This window comes from Takifugu flavidus, chromosome 3, assembly GCF_003711565.1.
Source record: "Takifugu flavidus isolate HTHZ2018 chromosome 3, ASM371156v2, whole genome shotgun sequence".
Lineage (NCBI taxonomy): Eukaryota > Metazoa > Chordata > Actinopteri > Tetraodontiformes > Tetraodontidae > Takifugu > Takifugu flavidus.
The window spans coordinates 3,869,515-3,883,793 of NC_079522.1; the positions used below are offsets into that span (position 1 = coordinate 3,869,515).

Below are 14,279 nucleotides of genomic sequence, written 5' to 3' on the forward strand. Positions count from 1 at the left end.
TTACAGCCCCTACACCTCACTCACAATTTACCGATGATAAAACAATTGCTTTAAAAAAAACCATCAGCAATCAAATTTAACAAATGCACCTCATCCACCACCCATCTCACAAGGAATCCCTCAAAGACTCAGTGGTTGAGCACCTCTATTTCTTGAAGTACATCTTCCCCCTTGCGAACATCATTCCTTGTTTCTGTCTTTGTTTCACTGCTATGCTGATGATATCCAACTCTCCATTCATACCAGGAGTCTGTTTTCTTAAATCCTCATTAAACTTTAGCATCATCAGAAACCTCTCATAACCTACACTCATGCCGGAGGCCACATTACCCCTGCCCTCCAGAACATACACTAGCTCTCCATTCAACATTGCACACCTCCAAACAGAATTCGTCCACATGTTGCAACAGCACAATAGTAGGCCCCAGCCTTGTAAATATTCAGGTTCTTCATGGAAAAATTGTAGAAAGAGGTGTTTTTTAATCCTCCCCCCAAACACTGTTCTTCTTTGCCTCCATGGGTGTAATTGATCTCTAGTTCAGAGTCTCCTGACTTCTTGAACCAGTAAACAGTGTTTTCCTCATCACAGGTCCCAGTATGTACTCTGCAGTTCAGAGTCACAGAACCGTTTGTCTGAACAGACTCTGAGGGTGACTGATGGACCAGTCAAATGTAAACTCATAACATGGACCATATAGATCTTTTCAAACTGAAATGCATACATATATATGCAGTAATACATTGCTGAGTCTGAAATGCTAAATTTGCAATTTCAAACTGCTAGTTACCCTCTGTAATATTCACTGAAAACAGCAGTTCTTGAATTCCTTGCTGAAGACTGCATTGACATTAAAATATGGAAATTAGTTTTGGCTTCCCTGACATTAACAAACAAACCACTCACTGGATGCACAAATGAGGATGTTTCATCTGTCAAGAATAAATGAAACCAATAAAGTTACCTAGAACAGTTCATGTGTAGATGTTTAGAATTAAGTCATTAAAATGTTCACAAGATGATCAAACTTACCATAAAGGACGAATAAAAACAAATTTAGTGATTCCATTGTGACGAACCTCTCTAGATGAATGCTGACATCCTCCATATATTCACTACTCATGATTCAAAAAGTGAAGTTGATTGTCTAGGAAGAAGTGACACTCACTCTCCTAGTTTGGAAACATTGAAGACTTGTTAGGTGGATCACACCTTCTCTAATGTTGTCAAGGCCATCTGATGAAAGTTAGCTTATGTGAAAAAGCAGCTGCTTGAGTACAGCAGGAAGTAATGTTAAACTCATTGTTTATTTTCAGGGCACCACTGATGTCTATATAAAATCCTCCACCACAGTTCTATGAAATCTTAACATGTTTTTAGCAGGAAGACTAAGAGGACTTTGTAAAGTGTTGAACTAGCCACCTGATACAACAGAAAACATGTAGTACATGTACTAAAAGCATTTAAATAAAGTTGTGTTTTCTTACCTTTAGATGGAGGTGTACAAAACAAACACAAGGAGTCATGGCATCTTTTGTCTAGCTTCCTGTTTCACTGGTAGCTACCAGCTCAACTTATAATAAAGCAGATAACACAGAGGACAGAGTTAACAGATGAGGACACAAATGCAGTCAGTCAGTCCCACTGCTGTTGTTCCTTCTAATGGCATTTTATAGTAGTTTGTGTTTAGGTTTTATGTGTACTTTAAAAGAATAAATAATTAAAATAAATATTTGATTAATGGTTATCACTATATCATAAAGCATGTGTGATATCGCCAATAATGCGGTAACAGTGATGTGTACACATGCTCAGAATACTCTAATGTAGATAACGTTAGAATTATTTCTCTTTTTTAATTGTTTTCTTGTTTCTTGAAAACCAAGGTCAAGAGAACTAAGTCATACATTTTGACTGGTGTGCAAGTAGAGAATGTAAAGACTTTCTGTTTGAAACCACCAAGACAGAAAGGAAAATGTCAGGCCCACTGCTCTTGTGGTGTTGTTTCTACAGCACAGTGTTCTTTTGAGGGAGTGCAAGCTAGCACCTAGGGTGTCTGCTTACGTTCTCAAACCAACAGATTTCACCAGGCTTTCTTGAGCATATGCAATTCTCCAAGGTGTAGTGAGAAATCATATAGACTGTTGATGGAAACCAGAAGATAATTCACCTCTAAAGCATGAAGCTTTATAAGTTCTGAACAACTTGGTGGGAGTTGACATATTTATGCTGCTCCTCGAGCAAAGGCCTTAAGTTTTTTTACTTGATTGTGGTGTTGTAAATCTTCTCCTGGTGGTTGCCGAGATGTGTTGATGAGGAAGGAAACTTCGCAGACACCGACTTGGTTATCAAAGATGTTTATTGGAGAGAACAGTCAGGCATCAATCGAACACTGCAGATTGTCCGAGGGAGGTCTCGAGGTCCCGATGGTGAAGAACTCCGAGGTGTCTTCATCGTCACCTCCTTCTTATACAGTCGAGTAAACACATTCTCTACTGATGAGCTCACGCTGTACAATACGGCCAACCAATGGTATAGCGTTCAGTTATACCAAAAAAGGGAGTGCTTGAAGATGTTTCATGCTACACATCCTCATGTGTAGGACAACCAGGGGCCCACAGGCTCCAGTGTCATCTTTTAGCCGCTCCTCTTACATAAAGGAAGAAGACACAGGACACACATGTGGAGCATGTCCTAATATGGTGCTTAGGCTAGGTGTTAAACACATTACGGCCTTACAGATGTAAAGCCTGCATAGAACGGTCAGATACTACATATTTCCCCCTTCGAGACTACATAGTCTCGAAAAATATAGAATAACCAAGTTTTAATAAAAGTGACGGTGACTAATAAAATGGTATAAATTGAAAAAGATTGATTAATTAGACGTGAACAATATATGAAATTTAGTGGAGTGTGAGAGTGAAAAACCCATCCGACAGACGTCTTTTAGTCTACAACCATCAAAACACTTTAGACGGGAAAATTCTCTCACGGTCCCTCTGTCGACGGCGACCACCTGTGGTACTCCAATCCAATTTGCAAAAAAGTTATATTAGGGAAGAGTTGGGCAAACACATACAAGATACTCAGAAAAAATCAAAAAATGTCCACGATCAGGCTGGTCGTCCCATCGGACCTTACCTTGGACCTTTCCCTGCCTAAGGACCCCTTTCCCTTTACCAAAACAAGGAAAAAACCTGAGTTCTCATAGCATCTGCCTACTGATGAAATTTCCCTAGTGAATTTATTAATACAAACTTCAGATATATGCATTAAACACATCAACATTAATTTTCGAATCTGTAGTTCACAGTCCCCTGATGAAGGATCTTCAGTTGTTCCCCATCTTCATTCAGGGTCCTCCAGCATCTTTCACAGTTCATTTGAATTTCTGAGTCCATTCCAACATAGTTGTCACCCCAACGTAGCTCCCCAACTACTGTCCTGGAAACAGAAAACAGAGGTGCCAGTATCTTTGCAAAAAACATTGGTTTCATTAGAGAGAATACAATACAAACATATCAAAACATGATTATCACGATTAAGTAAATTATGTAACCATTTCCCCCCTTCGTCACCGGAACTACAACGGAGGAAAGGAAAACATAAACACCGTTAAATACAAACAATAACATAAAGATATGACTCGAAGGTCACACTAGATACTGAATTATTGATTATACTGGATATTTATCAACCATCTCATCAGAAATGTCCTCCTCATCTGAATCAGCCAAAGCTTTGACACTTAAGAGTGGCATCTGAACCTGGTCGCTAGGCATCACTACACCAATCCAACGCAATATCATCGCCTTGGCACAAGTTAATGACAAAGTACAAAAACAAAACATCACACTTAGTGACACTACGACAGCACTGAGAACCTGTATCAACATAGCTCCCATTGGACCAAATTTGTCCTGAAGCCAAGCCGTCGCTGACGTTCCTGCGCTTTCAGAAGGTCCGAACGCATCTCTTATCTTCTTCAAAGCGTCAATCACACTTTTATATTATCACCATTGTCTGGAATCAAAGTGTAACACGCATCACCTGTCAAATTCAAAGACACACACAAACCTCCTTCTTTGGCCAAGATATAATCTAGCGCCATGTCATGTTTCAACAACGTAAGTCTGTGACTCCTCTGAGTGTTAGAAAGATGTTCAAAGCCTTTTATGGTGTCATTAGCAAAACCCTGCAGAGTGTAAGTGATATTGCTGAGGTACTGGTGGAACAGGTGTCACCAATGGAAATTGATACGATTGGCATGATGTTTGGTTTGATTGCATTTGTGATGACTGATCAGGTTGGCTTTCCATCACTACTGCTTGCTTTTTCTCTTTGCGTTTATTTCCACCAGCTGCAGTTGAGTAAGTTTTCTGAGAGTTTCATGATCTTGGTTTTTCAACTCTTGCTCTTTTCTACGATATAGTTCAACCTGGTGAGCAATGTGATCAATGTAAACACTCTTAATCATGTTCCCAAGACCAACCACCTCTGCTATTTTACTACGCACCGGCAATGGCAATCCCTTCTGAATTTTAGCTCGAATGATAGACTGCTCCATTTGATTAGCGTCGGGATCATTGCCTGTGACATTACGCCAAGTTTGTAGAGCTCTTGAAACATAGGCTCTCGGATTTTCTTGTTCACCCAATGGTTCAATGAGGATATTATCAGGATGTATGTTAGTTGGAAACGCGTCTTTCAGCGCCCCCCAAAACTGACCTCTGTGAGCAGAAAACAGTTCAGCATCATTTACTGCAGTTGCCATGAACCGAGGCATGCCAGCCTTCTGCAAAAGGTCTTCCATGGCAGACACACCAATGAGATTAGCTAGGAGCCTTTTAATGTCTCCAACAGCAGGTTGTGTTCCAATCAAAAGTTCCTCCAGTTTTGAAATCCAGGGGTGTGCCCCTTCCTGAAGGATAGGTAGCTTCTCTATATCTGACATATCGGAGTTCTGCCAAGGTTTATACTCAAGACTTTGACCACGAACAACAACAGGGAACATTTTGTTAGCAGAGCTGTCTTTCTTTGAACGCAAGGCGTAGTCAGAAGTGATCAGCCTTGAAAGCCTCCCCTTCTTTAACGACTTACGCCGTTTTTCCATATCTTCCAATTGTCTTTCTAGCATCTTATGAGCTTCTGGAGTTCCCGTCAAGCTAATGTCTAAACGACACTGTTCGATACCCCTCTCAAGATTTCTCAAAGCACGTTGTCTTTCCTCAGAGGAAGAACAATTGCCGTCCGAGTCTTCATCAGTGTCTGACCCTGAGCTGTCATCGGTCAGATCTTGATCAGACTTAACTTTCTTTTTAGATTCATACCCCTCTTTTCAGCTTTAGCCAACACACGTTTAATGGCGGGATCATAGCCACCTATGGCTTCATCCGTACCGCTCTCATCATCCTCCTCCAGAAGCAGTGTGTTGTAAACATCATCTCGTTTTTTTCTTGATTTAGATTTTGGAGTTGTCGGATAAATGTGTATGACTGTTTTTGCCTTTCCCTTTTCAACAGTTTGGTTGTGATCATCTTTAATGTTGTACTTGCCTTTCTGGCTGAGTACAGGAAGTTGTGGATAGATGTCAGTATATTCAGTTTCTGTCTCATACGGTGGAGGGGTTGTTACAGGAGCCGTATGAGAGAAAGGAGTATTAATCTTTTCCACAAGCGCCGCTGTTTGTTTTGCGGTTCTTTCAATAATTTCTTTGGCTGTTCTGTTTTTCTTTTTTGCAGCCAATCTCAACTTCTGTCCCTCCTGTTCAAAAAGTTGCAACATTGCGAGTTCAGTCCGTCTTTTTTCTGCACGAGACTTCCCCCTTTTTCCTTTTTTCTCATTTGCTTTATAGGCGGTAACAAGTGTGCAGATTGTTTGAATCACATCAGGGTTGAGGGTACCTTCAACCGGCCAAGGTTGTTCAATATCAGGCCAACGCTTGTTCCATTTCTTTGAGGCCTCTGGTAGGCCTTTAATAAGGGGATTGTTTTTCTGCACCACCTCAATTGGGGTCATGCGTTTAACCGCTTTACTCTCCACTTTTGACATTTTGCTGTAGCAGTTGTCTTAGGAAAGTACGGTATATCAATTTCAAACCTTAATATGTAAATGCTGTGTTTATTTCACTTTAATGTTTAATTTAAATGCAAAACTATTAATTGTTTAACTGATGAATACAAAAAGAAATAAATTCAATTAATATAGGAATCTAGAAATATAAAAACATGAAAGGAAACGGCAAAGCAGAATTATAGTAAAGAATTAATAAAGAAGAGTGTGTAAATAAAATTAAAAGGTTGAAGAAATTTATAAATTCCTTATAACTTTCAAACAAATCTGATCTGACTCTAAACCTGTCCAAATGATCTGCAAAACAATCGCTGTAGATGTTTGTCCAAACAATTATGGTGTGTATATATATAAAATTTCACTGGCCTTAGTGCAAGACCGTTATGTCGCCACCGGCAGATCAATTCCTCCTCTCGTCTGTCCCTACTGGAGTCAAGTTCAGGTGCATCAAAAGTGTAAAAAGGAAACAGAAAAAATTCAATAATTCATGAACTGTCAAACTCCTTCAACAAAATAAAAAGTGCACAATTCTTGAACACTATCATAAATTGTCAACAAACTTCTAATTAGTATGTTATTATCATTGTTTTTATCAAATTATTGTTATTTTTAATGTTATTATGATAAACAATCATCAACAGTAAACAATCATTTAACAATCATTCATAAACCATAATCAGCCAAGTAGATAAACCTGTTGCATTTGTGCCCCAGCATATCTCTTCTTAAATTCCAACACGCATTAAACAATCAAACGCTGATCAATAAAGGAGAGAGAAAATGTGTGCTCCATTTTTCTCCTCCTGATGAAAGCTGTCACTTCAGAGAGTGAGAGAGGGTTGAGTGGGGAGGGACTCTCCGCACCACCCTTAGGGGGAGCCAACTAGCTCCACCCCTTGAAGTCGAGAACCACTTCCTGTTCACTTCCGATAGTCGGAGAGTGAACATCCGTTCTTGCCAGCTCCAAGCTAGCCACTGGTTGCAGGCCCAACACACAGCTGCAGACTGTGAGCCACCCTGAGATCCAAAGGATCCAAATCAACCAACAGCGAATATGAATAATTTTTCAAAATCAATATAAGTAAAGTTCTTCAGAGATATTACCCAAACATAGAAATCCGCAAAAACAAACTTCTATATTTCTCAACGTTTCTTTGTTCACCACTACTTCAGCATGTATGTATATGTGAGTGTGTGTGTGTGTGTGTGTATATATGTGGACCTTGCGGTCCTGCTGGATCACACCCAGTTTCCTTGTCCCAGCACAGAATTATATGATATTCTTCACTACCAGGACCACCCTTAGGTCCTCATCAGACTTCAGATAAAATCTCAATCAATCTATCTGAGGTACAAAAAGATTTTTCCTTTCTTTCTTAGAGTTTCAATCAATTACCCAATTTTTGACAACAACTATGGTAACATCCCCCAGAAGTCACTTCAAACAAAGAGAGAGAGAGAGAGAGACGAACAGAACACAGAATCGACTCACGCACACACAGGCGCCACACACACATACAATCTGTCCATGCAGATTTATCCTATTTAAGCATGCCCCGCGCCGCTGCCGTAAACCACAGTTTGTTTCTCGCGACTGTCCGCACTAAATTTACCACCCTGAAAACTGGGCCCCTGACCGTAAAAGAGTGTCTTCAAACGCACTCGTCAGCCACGTCAGAGAGGACACCCCCGACCCGGAGATAACCCCAGTTTTCCAATCCCTCAAGAGAGAGAGAGACCGGCCTGTGTACTCTCAAAGGAAACACAGGACTTAGGGCAAATGATCCTGAACCCGCGGCTTTTTAACACTTTAACATCATTTCCTGGCCGTAACCCGACACTTTCCTAGTGTCCACGCGCTCTGTCGCCAATCCTGTACATAACACAGTGTACAGACCGAATACAATAAATTCAGAATCAGCTGTCCTTTTAGCTGAAATGAGCCGTGTAATAAACCTCATGGCCTGTCTCTCCTCCAGAGCCACTACTTCAGTCTTTCACAAAACACAAAACAAAGGTCAAATTGAACAATTTAGAAGAAGTATTCCCCAACATCAACACAAAAATGTACATCCACACTAATTATCTTTACGGTGTGTCTAAATGACTCCCCAAAAGCTTAATAGAACCAACTATCACCCCAATGTGTGGAAAGTGCGCGCTTTACTTGCCAGCTTGGAGCGGAAGTTGGTCCGAGGAGGCGGATGGAGAAGACGACAGCCACAACCGATCCTGTTCGTGACGCCAATTTTGTTGTAATCTTCTCCTGGTGGTTGCCGAGATGTGTTGATGAGGAAGGAAACTTCGCAGACACCGACTTGGTTATCAAAGATGTTTATTGGAGAGAACAGTCAGGCATCAATCGAACACTGCAGATTGTCCGAGGGAGGTCTCGAGGTCCCGATGGTGAAGAACTCCGAGGTGTCTTCATCGTCACCTCCTTCTTATACAGTCGAGTAAACACATTCTCTACTGATGAGCTCACGCTGTACAATACGGCCAACCCAATGGTATAGCGTTCAGTTATTACCAAAAAAGGGAGTGCTTGAAGATGTTCATGCTACACATCCTCATGTGTAGGACAACCAGGGGCCCACAGGCTCCAGTGTCATTTTTAGCCGCTCCTCTTACATAAAGGAAGAAGACACAGGACACACATGTGGAGCATGTCCTAATATGGTGCTTAGGCTAGGTGTTAAACACATTACGGCCTTACAGATGTAAAGCCTGCATAGAACGGTCAGATATACAGTAGTGGATTGATAATTTGTTTGTCTCTTAACCTCTGGAGGGTTGTGTACATCAGTGGGTCATTCTGGTCACATCCCCCACATGCCTTACTTTGGGGACTCGCGACTAATGTCAAGATGATCTTACACCAAACGGAAGTGAAACACTGCTTATATAAATGAGTTTGAGGAGACACAGGTGGAAGACGTTTGGGCGGGCAGTCCAATCACACAAGTGGGAAGTTTGACAGGAAGAAGAAAATGACAACCAGACTTCAAAATAAAACGATGTGGGGAGACAAGGATGAAAACTTGTAAAGAACAAGCTTTCTTAGCACTAAGTGGTCATGACAGCTCCTACTGCAGCAAAGATCTAAGGGCTGTCACTGGGTAGTTGATTTGAGAATAGTGGGAGTATTTGCTCCCATGATGAATGTGTTTTTAGCTGTTTGGGGAGACTGCTAAACACCTCGGGCCTCCCCCTCTGTTTAATGATGGTGTCCTAGCCAGGCTCAGATGGCTTCTCCTACACCACATTCAAACTATCTAGCTTCTGTGTTTGATTTAATGAGTTTGACTTTGTAAAAACAGAAAGCCAACATGAAACCACTCTCTTGATGCACATATTTGGATGAACTAGTTGAGTCCTGCTATGTTGTAGTTGCTACTGGCCCACGTTGATCGTGTTCCTCTTCTGTTGTGAAATTAACATAACTGATCACAACTGAACCTTACTTGAGCGCACACCGCTACAATGGAACATATTATGTTGCTACTTCTTTGTGGTCAGCTTTGAACAAAAACGCTGCAGAGACATCCTGTTGACAGCCACACGGGTGGGGTGAGTAAGGGGAGTGACCTTGAAAAAGTACACACTGAAGCTCAATATAAAAGTCCACAGTCACAAACAAGTTGAAGCAGCTTTTATGTACTATCGTCCTTTCTTGCGGAACAAACTTCCTCAGCATCTGAGGACTACTCAAACATTCAATGCTTTTAAGTCAGGCCTTAAATAATAATTTACTTCTCTTATTTTCATTATTTTAATAGAATTTTCTTAAATGATATTTCATGCTAATTTATTTGCCTTGTTATAATGTATTTCTTTTTTTTTTAAATGTTATGCCTTGAAAAGAACTATGAATTGCCTTTGTGTCTGAATAGTGTTATATGAATAAACTTGCCCTGCCTAAAGTGAGACTGATCGTTGATCGGTAACCACACAGGGGCCAAAAAAGCGGCCCTGTTGTTCCGGATTTGAGTCATGCAATATGTACACCTACAAGAAACAGCTCAAAAGATAAAGTAAGAAGGTATGTTTTCTGAATGGGACAAGAATGGCCTTTTTTATTATGTAAAATTGAAATCATGGCCATTTTGTCCATTGAAAGCATTTAGTAGGACATCCAATCTTGAATTAAAATTTAGGACTAGGTGAATTATCACCCATCTTTTATCACATACACTATATCCACCAGCTATAGATCTTGAGACTAGCAATGCTGCTGACAATAGGCCTAATCTTGTCTCACACAAATTTGACTCGTTAAACCTTTGGACTGTGGATTTGACATTTAAAGAATCTTTTTAAAAAAATCTTTGTGTTTAATTTCTCAAGTCAAGACTTCGGCAGGCCTTCCTTCCTGTATTCAACTCTGTAATGACTTCTGTTTCTACTTATTAGTGTTTCCTGATGTACAATAATTATCGTATTTTGTACGATCATTTGGATCTTTTTACATTCATGGATCCCCACAAGCCCAAAAATCGAATTTACTAATTATGTGAAGGTGTTGTAATTGTTTTTTTTTTGTGAACCATGAAGGGAAGTTTCCGTGATTACCAGCACCAGCCCCACATATAGATTGTGCATGGTGACAGATCTGGAAGTCATAGAGCCAGCAAAAAAAACAAACCCCAGAGCACATCACAAAGAGGGCCACAGATCATCTAGTAGATTTCATCAAGAACGTGTGTTCTGTGCTGATTTGGAATCATATGTTGCAACTTCCATAGGAATGCACATTAAGAGTGACTGCAACTTTGTTAGGTTCAAACTGTTCATATAACAATGCTGTAACTACTTATTATCACTCCTGACCAGAACCCTGACCTACTTTAGCTGATGTTCTATTACCTCGGGATAGCAGGGGACAACCTGAACATCCTGTGACACTCCATCCCCCATTTTTTATGTTCATTTGTATATATCATGCTTTGTTTTATCATGTGATGCTTATGCTTATCATATGACGCTTACACGTACGCTTATTGTAATCTTACATGTTTGTGTGCTAGTATAAGCATAAACCTCACCAGGGCCCACACTTATAGCTCACACTGCAGACGTATGGTTGCCCTCGCAGCAAGTAAACTGAAGCTTTCGTCTCATTCCTCTGATGGCAACAGCGCGGGAAGAAAACTGATCACTTTCTCCCCAATAAACTTATGTCGGACATCCTTACAAGAAAAGTCTTCTGCGTTCTAAATGTTGAATCCATCCCTCAAGATGTGTTCTAATTGAGTTTTCTTTTAATCTAAAGTATTAAATGACTTGTTTTTCCCTTAAAAATGTCTTTATTGTCCAACCTCTCTGGGAGCAACAAATAAAACATATTCCTAATCTCAAGATAAGTTGTTAAGAACTTTACATGCAACAATGCCTGACAAAACATGTAGCCCGCATTTGATTATTTGTCCAACCCGATGAATCGTTGTGACAAAGTGTAAAGAGTTCGTTTGAAGCATCACTGAATGAAAGAGTAAACACAATTACTGGTCTCTGTTATCCTTCTTGATTTGTTAAGATTCTGGTGGCTTATATTGTCATAATGGAGATTTTTCTCTTGAACCTGGTAATGAAAGAGGAAAAAACAATCACTCTCTACTTTAGACCACAAAAACGGTGAAACCAAATTTTTAAACCGATGTACATTCATGATACTGTTAATATCACATCAGTATCCTTCGCAAATACATTACATAAAGTGCAAATGCTCATTGATTTCCAGCATGACGCTATATGTTGAATTACTATGTCCCTGACACAACTCCGATTAAAGAAAGATGAAGATGACTGAATGGATGGATGTCTATTTCGGTAATCACAGATTAGTCATCTTTCAAGCTTTCATAAAAAACTCAAAAATATTTCAGTGAACATCGCTGCAATAAACGTTGTATTACTGAGTTAATTTCTTACAATTTGCAAGAATGATTTGATAGATTTTTAAGACACATTCGTATTTAAATTATAATAAAACTCACGCTTCCAGTCATATCACAGGATGGATCTGTTGGCGTACCTGTTTAAAGACGTGAAAAAGATTCTAACAACAAGTTTTAAATTAGAATGTTGTATAATTGACTGAAAGACAAGGGCTTACCTGTATTCTGGGAACTGATCCTCTTGTGCAGCTTAAACAGTGATAAAGCCAATAAAACACACAGTATGGTGGTGAATACCAAAGCACCAGTCAAGAAATATACAGGTTTGTCAGAAGAAGAGGCTCTGTCTGCAAATAAGCAAGAAAAATTAAACATTTTTGAGGATGGTTTCAAGTAAAAATTGTGCTTCGCTCACTAACAAGTCGACTTTTAAAATTACTTTAACTTTTGTTTCACTTACTCTGTCCATACTGTCCAATGTCCAGCTTGGTTCCATTTCCAAACAGAATTCGTCCACATGTTGCAACAGCACAATAGTAGGTCCCAGCCTTGGAAGTATTCAAGTTTCTCATGGGCAAATTGTAGAAACAGGTGTTTTTTCTCTCACACTGTTCTTTCTTGCCTCCATGGGTGTAAATGAGCTCTGGTACAGACTCTCCTGACTTCTTGAACCAGTAAACTGTGTGTTCCTCTTCACAGGTCCCAGTATGTACTCTGCAGTTCAGAGTCACAAAACCTCCAGACTGAACAGACTTTGATGGTGACTGATGGACCTCTACTGGTACGGTCAAATGTAAAATCGGAATATGGACAATATAGATCTTTTCAAATATAAATCATGCAAACTGCTACTGCCACAGTAATATACTGCTGAGTCTAAAGGGCTCAAACTTGCAATTGTCAGGTGGTAGTTTTTCTCTGTAATGTTACCTGAAAAGCGACCGTTCTTGAACTCTTCGCTAAAGCCTACATTGACATCATCTTCATAAAATGTAGAGATGAGCTTTGGTTTCTCTCCTTGAGTTTGCTTGTACCAGTAGAACGCTGATACAGGCTCGTCCTTACGGGAACACTGCAGTGTCACATTTTCCCCGATATTAGCAAATACTAAACTATTCACTGGATGCACAAACGAGGATGTTTCATCCGTCAGGACTGAAGGAAAGAATAAACCACAAAATTACCAAAAACTAGTCAAGTGCAAATGTTTAGAATGAAGTTATTAAAATATTCAATATGATCAAACTTACCAAAAGTCCATAAAAATAAACAGAGATATGAAGCCAACTTCAGCGATTCAATTGTGATGAGCATGTCTAGGTTAATGCTGAGATCCTCTACCTATGGACTACTCTCATCGATAAGTATGTTTGGCAGACTGCCCTGGTTTGAAAACAGTGAACACATGTCCACTAGATCACACCTCCTCCAATGTTTACAAGTCCATCTGATGAAAGTCAGCATGAAAAACAACTGAGTATAATTCAGTACACCAGGAAGTAAAGTAATGTTAAACTCATTGTTTATTTTCAGGGGACCACTGCTATCTGTATGAAATCCTCCACCACAGTTCTGTGAAACTTTCACAAGTTTTTAGCAGAAAGATTAACAGGATTAATTTAGGAAAATAAAGTTTTTAAGTAGCCACCTGTTACAACAGAAAATGTGTCACACAAAAGCATTTTAATAAAAGGACTTGATTATATTTTCTTACCTTTAGATGGAGGTGTTCAAAACAAACCTAAAGAAACTTAGCATCTTTATCTTGCTTCTGTGGCGGGGTGGAGAGAGGTGGAACGGTTAACGACAACGCCACCTGGGGAATTTCACCCCAGGAATTAACCGGAAAACAGGCACACGCAGATAAGGTTCTGTTCCAGAGGCAGAGACAGCATTGAGGGTTAGGCACTACAATTTTATTAAATCCAACTCAACACAAAAATAACTCGGCTGTACAAAAGTCAAACAAAAGGGGTGGACAGGGCTGGGGCCCCACCGGCAGGTAAAACGCAATTAAGGGAGATAACCAAACTAAAAACACCCGTGCTACTGCAAACAAAACTACACACCAGGGGTGAGGAAAACGCCCTCCACCAGGGGTTGGGTCCCCACCGTGGCCCGCAGCACCTGTCCACAAAGAAAAGAGAACAATTAAATTTCCAGCGGTAACAATTGACGCGACGAGCACACACGCACACACACTTCACACAGACAGGCAAATAAATTGTGACCAACAAGAACACCACATCAAACAAGAAACGAACAGAACAAAACCTAAAAGAGTAAATGCCAGTTGATACGATTTACAC

At 40.1% G+C, this 14,279-nt stretch overlaps 1 pseudogene; it reads right to left on the minus strand.

The window, feature by feature from the left end:
• Positions 1-11,370: 11,370 nt before the first annotated feature.
• Positions 11,371-13,557, minus strand: LOC130521993 (uncharacterized; annotated as a pseudogene).
• Between the last annotated feature and the right edge of the window lie 722 nt (positions 13,558-14,279).